This window comes from Bubalus kerabau, chromosome 1 (assembly GCF_029407905.1).
Source record: "Bubalus kerabau isolate K-KA32 ecotype Philippines breed swamp buffalo chromosome 1, PCC_UOA_SB_1v2, whole genome shotgun sequence".
NCBI lineage: Eukaryota > Metazoa > Chordata > Mammalia > Artiodactyla > Bovidae > Bubalus > Bubalus kerabau.
In genome coordinates, this window is record NC_073624.1 from 158372099 (window position 1) to 158386591 (window position 14493).

The 14493-nt window shown below is 42.9% G+C and overlaps 1 long non-coding RNA gene across 5 annotated transcripts in view; it reads left to right on the top strand.

Annotated features, from left to right (window-relative positions):
* LOC129621276 (uncharacterized) overlaps positions 1–14493 on the top strand; it is an 81852-nt gene that overhangs the window by 12169 nt on the left and 55190 nt on the right. The window contains exon 3 of one of the 5 annotated variants that reach the window (XR_008699177.1): positions 11252–11774. The exons of the other annotated variants lie outside the window; for them this stretch is intronic. This is a non-coding gene — a long non-coding RNA (uncharacterized LOC129621276). Of the gene's footprint in view, positions 1–11251; positions 11775–14493 lie in introns of those variants that run through there. 5 annotated transcript variants of the gene reach the window in all.

Below are 14493 nucleotides of genomic sequence, written 5' to 3' on the forward strand. Positions count from 1 at the left end.
TACATTCGAATTTTTAAAAGAGGCAGAGAATTTAATTTTAAATAATTGCTACTCTTGTGGATCTCTAATTTGTTGTGGTTTATCAGAAAAAATGTGTATATGTTGTATCTGAAAACCAAGGGACATATGTGAGCTACCATGGTCATAGGAATTAACTCACCAATTAAGGAATGTTGCTTGTCACCCGTTTCTACAAGACTCAAGTCACTAAATGCCACTTCAGTTATTGACGGATAGGACACTCTGGAAAGAATTCAGGGTGAAGGTCAAGAATGAGGCACTCTGTGGTCTGGGAAAACTGGCAGAACAGGCCCTCAGATAGTTAGATATTTTCAGGAGAAATTTTTATGAACCCAGATTCTTGCATCAGCCCATGGTTAGAAAAGCACTGAAATAATTAGCTGAGATATCTGATCCTTGTGACTGGTAGCAACCTTCTGCAGAGATGTGTGCCTGATTGCACATACTCCTCCAAAATCACATACCTCTTCAGAGCAGTTCTTCAAGGCAGTCTGAGGGGCTGTCTCCTGGGTTGTAGTTCTCATTAAGACACTGAATAATCTCAGTTTACCGGTCTTATGTTGTATATGGATATTAGTTAAGCTGAAAAACAAAACAAAACACCGTTGAGAACTGGCCTGGAAGTTAGGACAAGGTAGCTATTTCTCAGCTCTGCTGCTCTTTGCTGTGTGTGCTTGGGTGGTTAGCTCACCCCTTCTGGGTGTTAGGGTCCGCTTTTGCAAAATGCAGTGAAGGTGAAAGGAACTCCAGTGGTGGCAGCCCCTTCCTGCTTGCATCACAAGACTTAGGAAAGCAACCTTGTCGGCAGGCTGGCTGGCTGTATCCCATGCTCAGTTGTTCACTTTGGAGGAAGATGTAGCTGGAGGCAGTCACATCGCCTTGTACTCAAGAGCCCAGGCCAGAGGAAGGCATGCCCATCCTGGCTGCATCAGGGGCTGGAGGCAGAACTGGGTGATGGTTAAGAGCTGGGGGAGTCAGAGTAACATGGTTTCCAGTCTTAGTTCTGTCTCTTTCTAGGTGAGAGATCTCTGGTAACTTGCTGTCTCTGACCTGAGTGTCAAATGCGGATGTTAATAGTAACTATGTCCTCTTGGAAGTTGTTGAGAGAATCAGATGAGATGTGTATAAATGCCTAGAATAGTGCTGGGCACATATTATATATACAATCAATGGTAACTATTATTTGATTTTTAAAATAATTTTTAAAAATCTATATATATTTGGCCATGTCAGGTCTCAGTTGTGGCACACAGACTCTCTAGTTGTGATATGCAGTTGCAGCCCTCGGGCTCTCTGGTTGTGTTGCTTGCACTCCAGAATGCATGGGCTCAGTAGCTGTGGCATGTGTCGCTCTGTGGCATGTGGGATCTTAGTTCCCTAACCAGGGATCTAACCTATGTCCCCTGCATTGTGAGGCAGATTCTTAACCATTGGGCCACCAAGGAAGTCCCTATTTCTGTTGTTTTTACTACTCAAAATCAAATCTTAACTTCTTAACTAATATAGAAATTCTTGGCTTGGCATGCTGGACAAGTGGCTATCCTCACTCTTCTTGAATACTTCCAGTGAAAGGAAACTCACTATTCCCAGTAAATCATTTCACTAACCAATAGTGCTTCTGGGATTTCATGGAATTTTAAAGCTGAACGCTTATGTAAATCTCAGGTTTAACTGCCTCATGAAGAAACCCAAGTTCAAGAGGTAAAAGGTTTGCTCAAGGCTGTGTGGCTAGTTAGGTGGCAGAGGCTCCTTTCTTCCAGTCTTATTTACTATGTCCATTTTCCTTAGTGCATTTGAGCTCTTTGGTACTGTATCCACCTGTGCCCCCCACTCTCCCCAGAGAACAATTCCTGGAGGCCCCAGGCTGTCTGCTGAGTCTTTTTGGATCCCAGATAATGATTCACTAACTCATCCCTGGACCCAGGGATGAAAACCTCTATTTTAGAACTTCTAAATGAAGAAGGCTGAGTTTTCCTTGCTACTTTTTAGGAGGCAATCCCCTCCCTCCACTCAAGTGTCACAGGGATGATTCAGCTTCACCCCATTCCTAGACACAGCCCTTTCCGCTGCCCAGCTCTCACTAGTTCCCCTGGCCTCTTAACCTCCATCCTGATGCTATTTAAAAAACGCCTGGTTTCACAGGCCCTGAAGGCCAATGTCCATTTCCCTACCTGCTCCACCTAGTCTGGCAGTATCTTCACACCAGACGTGGTACTTCTGGGGATAGTTACAGTTGACAAGGATTTGGATCTATTTTTGCCACGGTGGTTATAGAAAAATAGCATGTGTACCTGCTCAGGCGAGCGGTTGGGCCACCCCCAGAAGCCCTCAGTGCCACTGACTTGACCTTGGATGTTGCTCCGTAGCCACATCAACCCTTCCGCCCAGCTCACTGGCTCTGTGCTCCTGAGCTGGCCTTCCCCCTCCACCTCTTGAATTAACTTCTTATGATGAGAAATCAGAAAGCATCATTGCAATCTTTACAAGGCCCAAGCTTCAGTGGTTTCAGAGAAGGCCTCTCGAACCAGTTCCTGGTTAGACTCATGTTCAGATGGAAAACGTATTTTCCTTCTAGATGCCAATTCAAAGGGACGTTTTGAAGCAGCAGAGAGTGATATGGCAATTCTAACATATCTGGTGGTTAGCCAGCAAGACCAGATTTCATGCAAAACTTGCCTCTGAGGCAGGGGTGATGTCCCCCTTTTCTCCCTGGAGCACTTGTACATCTGAAGACAGCAGAGATTGATCCCCTAAAAAGTTCTTTGAGTCTCTAATCCTTTTTATTTATTTTTGGCTGTGCTGGGTCTTAATTGCTGCACGTGGACTTTTTCTCTAGTTGTGGAGAGCGAGGGCTCCTTTCTAGTTGTGGTGCGTGGCCTTCTTATTGCAGGGGCTTCTCTTGTTGTGGAGAATGGGCTCTTGGGTACATGGGCTCAGTAGTTGCTGCTCTTGGGCTCCAGCATGCAGGCTCAGTAGTCCTGGCACACGGGCTTAGTTGCCCTGTGGCATGTAGGATCTTGCTGGCTCAGGGATCGAACCTGTGTCTCCTGTATTGCAAGGCAGATTTTTAAACACTGGACTATGAGGGAAGCCAGAGACTCTAATCCTGTTAATAGTTTTGTATATGAAAACAAAACTATTAAAAGGATTTAATGGTAGACTAGCTTCTGTGGTAGCTCAGAGGGTAAGGAATCTGCCTGCAATGCAGGACATCTGGGTTTGATCCCTGGGTCAGGAAGATCCCCTGGCAAAGGGAATGGCAACCCACTCCAGTATTCTTGCCTGGAAAATCCAATGGACAGAGGAGCCTGGTGGGTTATAGTCCATAGTGTTGCAAAGAGTTGGACACAACTGAGCGACTAGCACACACACATATGTGGTAGATTGTTTCCTTCAATGTTTTTCATTTGGGCTGTGATCTAATCTGCAGTATAGCTTTTATCTGTAGTAGCTTTGCCAGAAGTGGGTTGCAAAGAGAGTTTGTATTTGCTTGTGCCAGAGATCCCAGGGATATATCACTCAATCAGGGTCATTTGCAGTTTTCTGAATTGTGATTTCCTGAACTGTGTGGTTAGGATTTTGGGAGGAGAGATATCTTCCCTGTTTGAGCCTAGGCTGATCGAGATGGGTTTTGTTATTGAGTGAATATTTTACAAATTTCCATTTGCATTATTCTTTCATGATAATTCAAACTCACACTTTCTGATTATTTAGGCCAATCCTACCACATCACCTTGGGGCCTAGCAGAGTATCAGCTCAGATGTTTAGTCTTGTTTTGTCACTTAAGCTTACTTTGTTTTTTGCCTCTGGAAGTCAGTTACTTCATTGAAAGCTCATCCATGCATTTAAAAGATTCTTGTTACAGTTTGTCTGGATATTTAGTGGAAGGATTGTAGAATTATGTATTCTGTTAAACACCAAGAACCAAGAATCCCCTAATATCCTTATAAATACTCTCTTCTGTTTTAAAAGGCAATATGGATTGCTTGCTTGAGGTAGAAAGCAAGTAATTTCTACACAAGGATTTAGATGATGGAGTCCATTTTAAATAAGTATTTCACAGAGCAATGTATTTCACCATGAATACACTATCGTTGCATCTATAATTTACCAATTACAAACCAATTGGTTTGTAACCAGTAGGCTACAAACACACATGTAACAAACATAGGTTTCGGAGTCACGGGGATCTTGGTTTGATTCCTGGTTCTGCCACTCACTAGCTCTGATTGTTAACAAGCCACTGAATTTCATTAGGCCTCAGTTTTGTAACTGGAAATATGGGCTGGCAGGACAAACCTCTTAGGGGTTAAAGTGAGGATTAAGTGAAAGAATGCCAACAAGGCTCTAAGCATAATGCCTGGCCACCAGTGACTGTTCAATGAATGTTTCTCTTATTGTTATTAACATAGAAGTCATTCTGTGGGATTCCTGCCAATTCAAAGGATATAATGGGATTACACAAGGAATGCCTGTCTCTGGCCTACCGTGTGTGTGTGTGTGTGTGTGTGTTTAATACATACATTATTGTAAGTTTTACTGATATTAATCATGTATATTTACAAAATAAATTTACAGATAGTATAAAATACACAGTTGTCTTTCCTACAAATCCAATATAGTTGATTTTCCTCCCAGGATGCTCTTGAATCCATAGTCAAACTATGGGTGCATTTCAACCTTGATTTGACAAATGAAGTTGCATCTCAGTCTGCTCTTTTCCCGATAAATGGATTGTCTTACATATGATAAGATCTACTGATAAATTCACTCTTGTACAAACTATGTTTATTGAACTAAATCTGCTTTCATCCTGGGCTCTAGTCATTCAGACTTTGAAGTTTAATCTGCATTATTAATATTTTTTCCTTGACTTTCTTAAATCTAGATAAGCAACAAAATAATAAATCAACCAATATAGCATTCGTCAATTTCCTTAGTGTACATGTAGCCACGCGTTCCGGGAAACAAACTCAGAAGGACAATGCAGATTGTGGAGCGCAGTTTATTACACCGGGGGGCCCAAGGCAGAGTCTCCTCTTAGCCAAGGACCTCGACCAGCATTTGTGAAAATCTTTTATACTCCATGTGTACATGTCCGAACCCACCACCCCAAATTCCTTGAGACTTACATCAACCAAGGAAAATACAATCCCAATAACCTCATCATTCACATGCTATGTGCTCATGTGCCCAAACAAACAATTAGCCAATAGTAAATAAACCCAAGGTTACACTCTGATAGATACAGAAAAATTTATGGCCTGTCTGGAGGAAGGGGTGATTAGTGTATGTTTTCTCTTAGGCGACGAGTAACCTAGATACAATCTTCAAGGTTCCCCGGTCTGGAGGGGGTCTTATCCTTCTGTTGTTGTTTTCATAGGCACTAAACACAGAATTCAGAGTCCATTGGAAAGGTGGCTGAGCATGATCAGCATGAACAGGCCTAAGATGGAGTCCAGGCCCTATGAATTCCTTCTTCATTCCCCCCTCCTGATGCTCTTAACTCATATTATGAGCATCATTCATAGGGATATATTGCACCCTGGCTCTCTGACTGCCAATTTGGGAGAATGACATCAACCTTCGGGTTACAAAGTTCATAATACATTGTAAAATTCAGGGTCCACAAAGCAGAACTATCAAGGCAACTATAACAGTGGTAAATATAGTTTTCCACCAATCGCCCTTCACCCAAGATAAGATCGAAGTCCAGAAAGGAATGTTTTCATTTGACATTGCTTTTACCTGGTTTTTCTTGTCATCTAAAGCAGTCGATACATTACCAGGTAAGTCAGGAATGTATACACAACATTCAACCTTAATTATAGCACAGGTCCCTCCTTGAGCAGCTGTGAGTATGTCCAAAGCCATTCTATTATGAATTACTGCTTTTCTCATTTGGATTTGCTCTTCTTTTAAGGCTTGGATGGCTTTTGTTCTATCTAGGAGGGCCTGTTTTGTGAAATTAGTCAAGGCCTCTACTTTAATCATGATATCTGTTGTCTCTATAGAGGATATGAATAAGGCAGCAACATACTCATATCATTGAAACACTGATCTTGTCCACCTAGCATGTAAATAAGGTAGATTTACCGGGGCTTGTTGTAGGTTAGGCTTTTATTACACTGGCATTTATATCAAATGTAACCCCATGAACCAAGTCTATTGACTGTAGGTCTTACACCAAGAGAGCAAGGAGAGGTTATGATTCACAAGAGAGAGGAAAGTCTCTTTTTGTCATCCCAGAAAAGAGCAGAGTAGTTTAAAATCTCCTTGACAGAGTGGTGACTCCCACCAAGGAAGTCCCTCCATCACTGACAGAGGCATAGCCCTACATACCCAGCAGTTGGAAGTGTTGGGGAAGTCTGCTAGAAATGTGCCCATGAGATAAAAACATTGTCCTGAGTTGAAACGGAAGTTAAATTCAAAATCACGTTGATGAAGCCAAGCAGCAGGAGTTGATTGTGCGGCTTCATCCTGAAGGGGCTCATCCAGGATCTTCTTTTCCTTCTTCATAAGGATGGTCTTAGTCTCTCGAGGGTCAGTGGGGTCCCTCTGTGCAGTCCACTCAGCGTTTTTTGGGTCTGTGTGGTACGTTTTCTTCACCCATGTATGATGGATCCAAGGGACAATACCTGCAACTTTGACTGCAGTAGGGGTAGTTAGAATAACATAAGGGCCCTTTCACCAAGGGGCTGGCAAATCATGTTTCCAATCTTTGACCCATACTTGGTCACCAAGCGTAAACTCATGAATCTGTTCCCCAAGGGGGAACGGTACCCTTTCTTGTACAAACTTAGCCGATTTATTACCTTACCCAGTTCCATCTGCTGTGAAATCCTATCCCCCCTTAGTAAAGTAAAGTAAAAGTCACTCAGTCATGTCCGACTCTTTGCGACCCCGTGGACTATAGCCTATCAGGCTCCACCGTCCATGGGATTCTCCAGGTAAGGATACTGGAGTGGGTTGCCATTTCCTTCTCCAGGGGAGAAGCTACTGCTGCTGCTAAGTCACTTCAGTCGTGTCCGACTCTGTGCGACCCCAGAGACAGTAGCCAATCAGGCTCCCCCATCCCTGGAATTCTCCAGGCAAGAACACTGGAGTGGGTTGCCATTTCCTTCTCCAATGCATGAAAGTGAAAAGTGAAAGTGAAGTCGCTCAGTCGTGTCTGACTCTTCGCGACCCCATGGACTGCAGCCTACCAGGCTCCTCCACCCATGGGATTTTTCAGGCAAGAGTACTGGAGTGGGGTGCCATTGCCTTCCTGAGGCAAATTTGTTAACACCTGTTTTATTATGGGAGGGGGCCTCCCACACACAATTTAATATGGAGAATAGCCTTGGGACCATGGGGGTCATCCTGAGTCTGAGCAGAGCCGTTGGAAGCAAGTCCACCCAGGAGCACTCAGTCTCTAAGATCCACTTGGAGAGTCTCTTTAATGTCCAGTTGGTTCATTCCACCATCTCAGAACCTGGGGCCTATATGCAGTGTGCAGTTTCCATTTGATGTTTAAAGTTTTGCTTACTTGTTGTACTAAATCAGCTACAAAAGCCGGGTCATTGTCTGAACCAATGCTGGTAGGAAGTCCAAATCTGGGAACTATTTCCCTAAGCAGGCACCAGGCTACTTGTGATGCTCCTTCAGTCCAGGTAGGAAAAGCTTCTACCCATCCTGAGAACGCATATACCATGACCAGCAGGTAACAGTAGTGTTGGTGAGGTTTCATTTCAGTGAAGTCCATTCCCAGGTGTTCAAAGGGCAGCGTGCCTTTCAGCTGAATACCGGAGGTTTTTGTCTGAATACCCGAGAGGCAGCGTTAACCTGTGAGCGGGCAGCATGGCCTAGGTGCGTCACTTGGTGTGTTTGGCTTACCAGATTGTGTGCCAGCTCCTCCGGTTCTGATAATTTACCACTTGGCAATTCCCACCATCCCTTTTCAGTCCTGATGGCCCCTTCCGCTTTGGCTAACCTGACAGCCATTGTCCTTGTTTTATCAGGCTAGTGCCATAAGTATATAGGACCCAACTAGGGTCTGGAACCTTGTGTCCTTTAAGACAAACCCCAGATACCTTACCTCCTCCTTGCAGATCTGTGCCTTCTTCTTCGACACTCGGTAACCTGCTTCCATCAGCAGCTGGAGCAGTGCTTTTGTCCCTTTCCAGCATTTTTCCTTGGTCTCGGCAGCCAGCAGCAGGTCATCCCAATATTGTAGGAGCCAACATCCATACTCTTCTGGATGGAATGAGTTCAGGTCAGAAGCCAAGGCTTCCCCAAAGATGGCTGAAAGTGAAAGTGAAGTCGCTCAGTTGTGTCCGACTCTTTGCGACCCCATGGACTGTAGCCTACCAGGCTCCTCCCTCCATGGGATTCTCCAGGCAAGAATACTGGAGTGGGTTGCCATTTCCTTCTCCAGGGGATCTTCCCCACCCAGGGATCAAATCTCCCGCATTTCAGGCAGATGCTTTAACCTCTGAGCCACCAGACCCGGGGATGGCTGGAGAGTTCTTAAACCCTTGTCGGGGAGTCCAGATGAGCTGTTGTTTGGTGCCCCCGGCTGGATCTTCCCATTCAAAGGCAAAGATGGGCTGTGGTGCTGGGGCAAGGCATAAGCAGAAGAAGGCATCCTTGAGATCTAGGCGCGTATAAACTTAAGTCCTTGTTGGGAGGAGGCTAAGTAAGGTATAGGGGTTTGGAACAGTGGGGTGTAAAGTCACAGTAGCCTGGTTGACTAGCCTGAGATCCTGTACAGGCTTATAGTCCTGTCCTCCTTCCTTTTTGACTGGCAGGATCGGCGTATTCCAAGCCAACTGGCACTCTACTAGAATGCCCGCTTGTTTCAATCTATTGATGTGGGGCAGTATGGTGGCCCAGGCCTCTATCGGTAGCGGGTACTGGCGCTTTCTAACCGGGATGGTGCCTGGTTTGAGTTCAGTTATCACTGGGGCTTGATGTTTAGCCAGCCTGGGGGAGAGAGGGGTTTGTCTTCCACCCAGACCTCAGGGAATAATTGAGTTAGCTCTCTCTCATGCTCTTCTGGCCCACCCGAGGTTACACTCCAATAGATACAGAAAATTTTTTGATGATCAGCATGAACAGGCCTAAAAGATGGAGTCCAGACCATATGAATTCCTTCTTCATACATATTCCTGTTGTGGACAGTTTTAGGCTACCAACATGACATTACCAACCACCAAGCAGAGAAGAGACACACAGCATACTATTACATAGTGTTTCCACTGTATAGATATGATGACATGAAATCCATACTTTATGACAAGACGAGAAACACAAACATAAACATTTTCTTTACCTGTCGGGGTCTCCTCCCTCCTCTTTAGTGTGTGTTGTATGATGCATTAACCAGAACTCCTGAGGAGGCAACATTCTTCCTTTTTAAAAAACTTTTCCTTCTTTATTTTTAAATTATGAAAGCATGATAACACATTTACAGGAGACTTTGAAAATGCAAAACAAGTTACATATAGTTCCACTACTTATTATAGTTATTTTTTAGTAGATAAATTAAGATTTTTAGTTGGAATTTCAATGTCAAACTTTCATAAATTAATAGAATAAATAGAAAAGTAGAAGGATCTAGTGGACCTGAAAAGCATTATGAACCAATTCAACATCATTAAGATTTATATAATTTTCACACAATAGGAGGATGCAAATTCTATTCAAGCTCCCATAGACTATAAACCAGGAGACACTGCAACATATCCAGGTGCAAGGTGCAAAAATTTCATAGTCTAAAGGTATTGAAATCATACAGAGTCTGTTCTCTTGTCACTGTGAAATTATGTTAAAAATAAATATCAAAAGATATTTGTAAATATCCCACATATTTTCAAGTGCAATGTCATAGTTACCAAGAGAGATCTTTGACTTAGCCATTGAAAACCTCAATAAAATTAAAAGACTGCAAAAACACAAAGAGTGATTACAGAGAAGAAAGCATTTAAATGAGAAATTAATATTAAAAGTACTTTAAAAGCCCCACGTATTGGGAATTAAGTGTCCACTTTAAATGAGGGTGCATCTAAGAAGCCATAACAAGGAAAATTAGAAAATATTTGTAACAGATTAAAAATGAAAAGACAATTTATCAGAACTTGTTGCATGCAGCTGAAGCTGCTCAATGCGACTAAATACAATGTGGAATCTCGAATAAAATATAAAAGCAAATAATGGACATGAGCATAAAGTTTTGTGAAATTTGAACAAAATCTGTACTTTAGTTAATAATATCTGCAGTGTGTTTTGCAACAAGCATTACAGGATGCCAGGACAATACAAAATGTATTTCAAAATGGAAATTTTGTAATATATTTATTTTCAGTTTCCTAGGAAATGTTCTGTAATATTCAGAACATAAGCCCAGCCAATTCTTAAGCTGTGCAGATGTTAAAGCTTCATAAATGCTATAAATACCCCTTTTCAGTGTACATGTGCAACGTATTATTGCTGTACCTTTAACCAATGGCAAGAACATCCCCTGGGTCTGCAGATGTTTACAGTATTTGTACATTGCTATGGATACAATATCAAAGGCAGGCGCCAGTAACATGAACAGGATGTAGGGGTTTAGGGCCTCTAACAACAGTGATGGAAAATATTCTCACTCTTAATGCATCTGTCTTGGATAATGTTTGTAAAATATTTGGGAGGTGAGCCATGCTGTTGAGAGCATTACTTTGGCGGTTCATCCAGCACTGCTGACAGGCAGCCTGGTGAAATATCAAGGAGCCAGAGACCTAGGTCTGCCACCAGATTGATCGTGTGGCATTGGTGGTTACCTGCCTTTGTAGGCACTTGATTTCTCCCAGTGTAAAATGAGGGGGTGTGTGTATGTGCGGGGGGTGTCCTTCTGAAAATTTCTGCGATCCCTTAAAACATTCTGATTCTGTTGTTCAGTCACTAAGTTGTGTTTGACTCTTTGCAACCCCATGGACTGCAGCATGCTAGGCTCCTCTGTACCTAACATTCCAGGTTCCTATGCAGTATTGTTCTTTATAGCATTTGACTTTACTTTAACCACCACCAGACACGTCCACAACTGAGCGTCATTTCCGCTTTGGCCCAGCCACTTCATTCTTTCTGGAACTATTTGTAATTGCCCTCTGCTCTTCCCCAGTAGTATATTGGATACCTTACGACCTGGTGGGGGTGGGGTCGAAGGGTATCTTATCTTCCAGTGTCATATCTTTTTGCTTTTTCATACAGTTCATAGGGTTCTCCTGGCAAGAACAGTGGAGTGGGTTGCTATTTCCTCCTCCAGTGGACCACATTTTGTCAGAACTCTTCACTCTGACCTTTCCGTCTTGGGTGGCCCTGCTCAGCGTGGCTCATGGCTTCACTGAGTTACATAAGCCCCTTCACCACGACAAGACTGTGATTCATCAAGAGATTCTGATTAGGAGTGGGTCACAAACATCATTTTATCTCATTCCCTGTGTAGTTAAACGCTTCTAGCAAAGCTAAACAAAGTTAAGACAGCTTTTTGGAGGCATCCAAGATAAGCTGTCCTAGCTGGCCAGCCTTTTTCTATCGTTTCCCGTCTTGCTCACAAATCTTGCAGGTTCCAGTTGGCTTCCACACTGTTTTGGGGATGGTTTTTTTTTTTTTTTCCCCCTTCCAAGGGAGCAACAGGAATGTGGGCAACTCAGCAATCTTGTGACAAATAGTCAAGAACCAAATGAAAATTAGATTAAGTTACCAAGCTCACCATTCTGGGAGTTCTTCTCAAGATGCCTGAGTTTAGTAGCAATTGACATATAGCAACATGACTGGGTATTTAAGTCCTGTGTGTGTGTGTGTGTGTGTATACGTATATACAACTTTTCATTTAAATCAGAAATACTTGCTCACAAAACAACAATGTACATTTTGAAGAACAGGCACAGCAAACAAGTTGGGAATGTTGCCTGGAAGTGGGGGCAGTAGGGGTGTTGGGGATAAAAGGAAATAAGAAGGGATTAGACACTGGGATTCAAAGACATGACATTTATCCAAGGTATCACTAATATAGCTGGTAAGTACTAGGTGACAGTTTGAAGAGAGGTGTCACTCAAAGGCCAACAGAGTGACATTACACCCTGCTGACTTTTGCTCTTAAGTGGAAACATGAATAACAATTACAGATAGATTGAAATGTGACTTGCTATCTATTGGTGACCTAAATCAAATCCCTTATGATTATACAGTGGAAGTGACAAATAGATTCAGGGGATTAAATCTAAGAGTGCCTGAAGAACCATGGACAGAGGTTTGTAACATTGTATGAGAGGCAATGATCAAAACCATCCCCAAGAAACAGAAATACCACTGGGATGACCCAGAGGGGTGGTATGAGGAGGGAGGTGGGAGGGGGGTTCAGGATGGGGAACACGTGTACACCTGTGGTGGATTTGTGTTGATGTATGGCAAAGCCAATACAATATTGTAAAGTAATTAGCCTCCAATTAAAATAAATAAATTTAAATAAAAAATAATTAAAAAAAAAGGTAAAAATGGTTGTCTGAGGAGGACTTACAAATAACTGAGAGAAGAAGAGAAGCAAAAAGCAAAGGAGAAAAGGAAAGATATACCCATCTGAATGCAGAGTTCCAAAGAATAGCAAGGAGAGATAAGAAAGCCTCCTTAAGTGAACACTGCAAAGAAGTGGAGGAAGGCAATAGAATGGGCAAGACTAGAGATCTCTTCAAGAAAATGAGACACCAAGAGAACATTTCATGTAAAGATGGGCACAATAAAGGAATGGTATGGACCTAACAGAACCAGAAGATACTGAGCAGAGGTGACAAGAATACACAGAAGAACTATACAAAAAAGATCTTAATGACTCAGATAACCATAAAGGTGCGACTAGTCACCTAAAGCCAGACATCCTGGAGTGTGAAGTCAAGTGGCTCCCTGGGAAGCATCACTACAGACAAAGCTAGTAGAAGTGATAGAATTCCAGCTGAGCTATTTCAGTTCCTAAAAGATGATGCTGTAAAAGTGCTGCACTCAGCATGCCAGCAAGTTTGGAAAACTCAGCAGTGGCCACAGGACTGGAAAAGGTCAACTTTCATTCTAATCTCAAAGAAGGGCAATGCCAAAGGATGTTCAAACTACTGCACTCATTTCACATGCTAGCAAGATCATGCTCAAGATCCTCTAAGCTAGGCTTCAACAATATGTGAACTAAGAAATTCCAGATGTACAAGCTGGATTTAGAAAAGGCAGAGGAACCAGAGGTCAAATTGCCAACATCTGTTGGATCATAGAAAAAGCAAGAGAATTTCAGAAAAACATCTGCCTCGGCTTTACTGACTATGCCAAAGCCTTTGACTGTGGATCACAGTGAACTATGGAAAATTCTTAAAGAGATGGGAATACCAGACCACCTGACCTGCCTCCTGAGAAGCATGTATGCAGGAAAAGAAGCAACAGTTATAACCAGACATGGAGTAACGGACAGGTTCCAACTTGGGAAAGGAGTACGTCAAGGCTGTATATTGTCACCCTGCTTATTTAACTCCTAAGCAGAGTACATCATGTGAAATGCCACGCTGGATAAAGCACAACCTGGAATCAAGATTGCCAGGAGAAATACCAGTAGACTCATATGCAGATGACACTACCCTTATGGCAGAAAGAGAAGAAGAACTAAAATACCTCTTTATGAAAGTGAAAGAGGAGAGTGAAACAGCTGGCTGAAAACTCAACATTCAGAAAACAAATGTTTTCTGGTCCCATCACTTCATGGCAAATAGATGGGGAAATAATGGAAACAGTGAAAGATTTGTTTCTTGGGCTCTAAAATCACTGCAGACAGAGATTGTAGCCATGAAATTAAAAGATGCTTGCTCCTTGGAAGAAAACCTATGACAAACATAGACAGTGTATCAAAAAGCAGAGACCTTACGTTACTGACCAAGGTCTGTATAGTCAAAGCTGTGGTTTTTTGTATGGATAAACCATAGTAGTCTATGGCTATCCATAGTAGTAATGTATGGATGTGAGAGTTGAACCATACAGAAGGCTGAGCGCTGAAGAATTGATGCTTCTGAATTGTGGTGGTTTGAGAAGACTCTTGAGAGTCCCTTGGACTGCAGGGAGATCAAAGCAGCCAACCCTAAAGGAAATCAACCCTGAATATTCATTGGAATTAGTGATGTTGAAGCTCCAATACTTTAGCCACCTGATGCAAAGAGCCGACTCACTGGGAAGGACCCTGATGCTGGGAAAGATTGAAGGCAGGAGGAGAAGGGGATGACAGAGGACAAGATGGTTGGACGGCATCACCAACTCAATGGACGGGAGTTTGAGCAAACTCTGGGATATGGTGAAGGCAGGGAAGCCTGGAGTGCTGCGGTCCATGGGGTCCCAAAGGGTCGGACATGACTGAGTGACTGAACAACAATAATCTATCAGTTCTCTCAGAGGGTTGCTATGTTGTTACCTTTCCCTTGGAAAGTAGA